At 40.9% G+C, this 3,569-nt stretch overlaps 1 long non-coding RNA gene across 1 annotated transcript; it reads left to right on the top strand.

Moving 5' to 3' along the window:
• The first annotated feature begins 697 nt into the window (after positions 1-697).
• Positions 698-2,477, top strand: LOC129362897 (uncharacterized). Its single transcript, XR_008606280.1, has 4 exons — positions 698-880; positions 1,003-1,034; positions 1,759-1,812; positions 2,311-2,477. It is a non-coding gene; the product is annotated as an uncharacterized LOC129362897 (long non-coding RNA).
• The last annotated feature ends 1,092 nt before the right edge of the window (positions 2,478-3,569 follow it).

The following is a 3,569-nucleotide window of genomic DNA, read 5'->3' on the forward strand; positions in this document are numbered from 1 at the left end:
CCTATATTAATGCGGCTTCCCTACTGGGACTTGTAGTCATTTAGTCTCATCCTTTTTGGCTGAATCTGAAATATCTCGAGAACCGTTGAGTCTCATCGACCTCATCAGCGTGTCGGGCGCGCCCATAAACTCCTCAGACACCAAGTTTAGTCGTCTATGACCTACACTGTGAGTTTTTATTTATTTGGTGGCGTTTATCCTTTATCCGTAACCCCTTTTCTGCTGTTCTACATACAAAATTATTCTACAAAAAAACTCAGCAAATCTGCTGATATTGTGATGCGACCAGTGACATCATCCCTCAGCCAATCAGTGACTGACGGATGGAAATTGTGATGTCACTGTTCTCTATATGAACCGTGTGCGAATATGAACGTGCCTGTACCACGTGACTTTATTAGAGGCTTTAGTCTTACAAATGAGTCTCGTTAAAATGTGTGACAGATAAGTGTTTTGCCAACAATGACCTAAAATCTACATTTTAAATATGAATAATTCTCGCTATTGTTGAAATATAAACACTATGAATGTATTTGTACACTTGGAGGCAGATGTCGTCATTTCCACGTTAATAAATGTGCGTTGTGTGTCGTCACCAGCTTGATGACTCGAGATTAATCTTTGTGGCGTTCAGCTGGCGAATCTAAGTATAAAAATAATCAACTTTGTTTTCAGTCTCAGTCGAGTCCTGGGAGAATTGGACTGTTTAGTGGCTCAAAGCCCCAGTCTGTTCTCTATGTTAATTATGACTGTGAGCTGTTTACTGTGTCTGTTTGCTGCTCGGTGCTGAACTGCGGCGAGAATAGAAGCGTCTGCCCCGCTGAAAACATCTGGTGCCGCAACTGAAAGCAAAGCAAACGACTAGACTGGAAAGTTCAAGGTGGAAAACAAAGGAAGTTGACCAAAATGTTTTCTAAGTCTCAGTTTTAGTTATTTTGTTGTCGGTAAGTATAAAAACGTTTGTACGAAACATAACGTATTTTGTTTCTTTTTTCCATCCAGGTATCCAGTGCAGGGATCCTGCATCTTTTCTGGTGAGAAAACAATAAAAGCGTGACAGTATTAGCCAAAATGCACACATTGACTTTATTTGCAAATTTATGTAAGATTATGTACGACTTGGATGTATTTTTTTAAGCAAGCCAAAGAAAATACTGAAAAATAAAAATGTATAATTATAGCTTGTTTATTTATTTATTTTGTTCTTGATGAGGATTATGGGTTTCATGATTTGTGCACTTAAAAGTTTTTAAAAGAACTAATGTTTCACCAAAGGTTAATATCAAAATATATACATTTTGTCACTATGGTGAGTTTTAGCAGACTACAGTGACTGCAATGTCTTCCTCAGATTTTTGGATTTGATAAAGACGCAAAGACATCATGAAGTTACGTCGTTGTCTTGACATAACTTCTGCACAATGAGTTGATCTCAGGAAAGCTTTCGTAACTTTATTAAAGAACAGCAGCAAAAAATGAAAATAAACAAAACGTGTTCAAATGAATGACCCAACAAAATTAAGAATCTCAGGAATGATCATTTCAACAAGGTGTTGCACAATTCAGTGCGTTGAGGTTCCAACACCGAAATAATCAAAAAAGGCGACTTTTTTTCTAGCAGACCAAAAATGAACTAATCAGTCACTGCTGTGTTCAGGAGATTATTAATAATCGCAAAATAAATATCAAGTCTGAGAACTTAATATTGTAACAGATCGAATGTTATGTTCTTAATGTAATCTCTGCTCGGTTTGCCAGCAGGCGGTTTCCATGGAAACGGGTGTGCTTCAGCCAAAGAGAGAGAGTGAAAAGGTAGGAGTGGTTCTGAGTTGATCACCTGTTCAGGTTCATTTATCTTCGCTGTGGTTCATCACAGCCGCTGGAGTTTCTGAACATACAATAAACAACAAACTTGGACTAATTACCTCATTTCTCTGTGAATAAACGTCACAACAAACATCAAACACGGTGAGTTTGGGATGGAGAGAGGAACCAGTTTAGTCCCCAGCACTCTCAGCATCCGAGCTTCCTGTTCCGTCTCCTGCAGCGCCCCCTCTTGGGGGTGAGCTCCGGGAGGACCAGCTTTAACCCCGCCTGATGGGGGTCCATGGTGGCGAAACACGGGCTACCCGACGAATTCGGCTGAGGCTTCTCTGGCTGTTTGGTCTACTCCGCCGGAGCCGGTTGGCTGCTGCCCGGCGGCTCCGTGTCGGGGGCCGTCACCCATCTGGGCCTCACCTAGAGTTTCCCCCCATTCGTCATCGCCCCCCTGATCAGACTTTCATGGGTTCATCCCTTTTTCACCCACAGGGGGCGCCCAGAGCTGACTTCCCGTACTGCTGCTGACCTCCTTCCAGGATCCCTCGGTTTGGCCCTTATTCATGACTGTATCAGAGCCCCATCAACTTGCAACACAAAGCTACTCCCTTGTGTTAAAGTCTCCAAATAGCCAGATCATTTGACAGAAGCATATGAATAATAAACACTACAATTACTACAGGCCTTCAGAGTAGTAACCTGTTGCTCAGGTCTAATAAAGCTAATAAAAATTTTAAAAAAGACAATGTTTCTTCTTACTGTTGATCAGTTACTACAAACAACAGTTGGCATACAGTATTTTTCATTTTTTAGTAAAGTATTCTAAAGTAACCAGAGACTGTGTGCAAAAAGAGGCATCTTTGGAAACACGATGTTTGGACAAAAACTACTTTACTGAGCACTTTGAGGTGAAATCACTCAATCAGCTTTATTCGTATATTGTGCACAACACAGAGAACTTGTAGGACAATCAATAATGAAGAAGGTCTGGGTGAAAAAGCTCTGGCAGACAGAGACAACACTTGAGTTTTATACCAAGGATAAGGAATTCAAAACAAGGCGAGACAGTCTGTCTTCTCTCTTCGCATTGTAAGATGGCTGTTTACAGCACAGGCAGCTTCCTTCAAATCATCTGACTGGCACATTACATACGTCATGGGCAAACATGAACAACTGGGAACATGTCAAATTTAACTACACCTCCAGAAAGCAAGCTTTTCTCAATAGCACGAAGTAAAGTGAAGAACAAGGATTTTGATTTTTACCAAGCTAATTTTGTATTAAATATAGAGGAAACATCGGTTTATTCCTTCCGGTACGTCCTATTTTTATACATTTCAATATTATTTAAAAACTAAAACGGCCGACAGAAACACAGGCTGTCAGAAAAACTGGAAAACAATTCAATATTGAGTACAGCATCAATTAGTGACCATTGGCCCAAGTCAAAAAAGGATGAATTCATTTGAAAACTACTGAACATAACCCAACAAACAGACTTGGATCAGTCACAGAGTCCCTTCAGCTTGTTCTCTGAGAACTTTAGTGGTTATGTAAGGGAAGCCAGTGACGTCTGCCAGCTGTGGAGACGGGCAGCAGTCGGCCTGGATGAGTGGGAGAGCTGTGAAGCTGACTGGCTGCTAGCAAGAGAGGATGGTTGGCCAGTAAGGTCTAAATATTAAAAGTCACATCTGGCGTGTGTGTGAATCCATGTAGTTGATTGAAAATCTAATTCTGACTTCTACCATGAA

This window comes from Poeciliopsis prolifica, unplaced genomic scaffold (assembly GCF_027474105.1).
Source record: "Poeciliopsis prolifica strain line A6 unplaced genomic scaffold, Auburn_PproV2 SCAFFOLD009, whole genome shotgun sequence".
NCBI classification, from domain to species: Eukaryota; Metazoa; Chordata; class Actinopteri; order Cyprinodontiformes; family Poeciliidae; genus Poeciliopsis; species Poeciliopsis prolifica.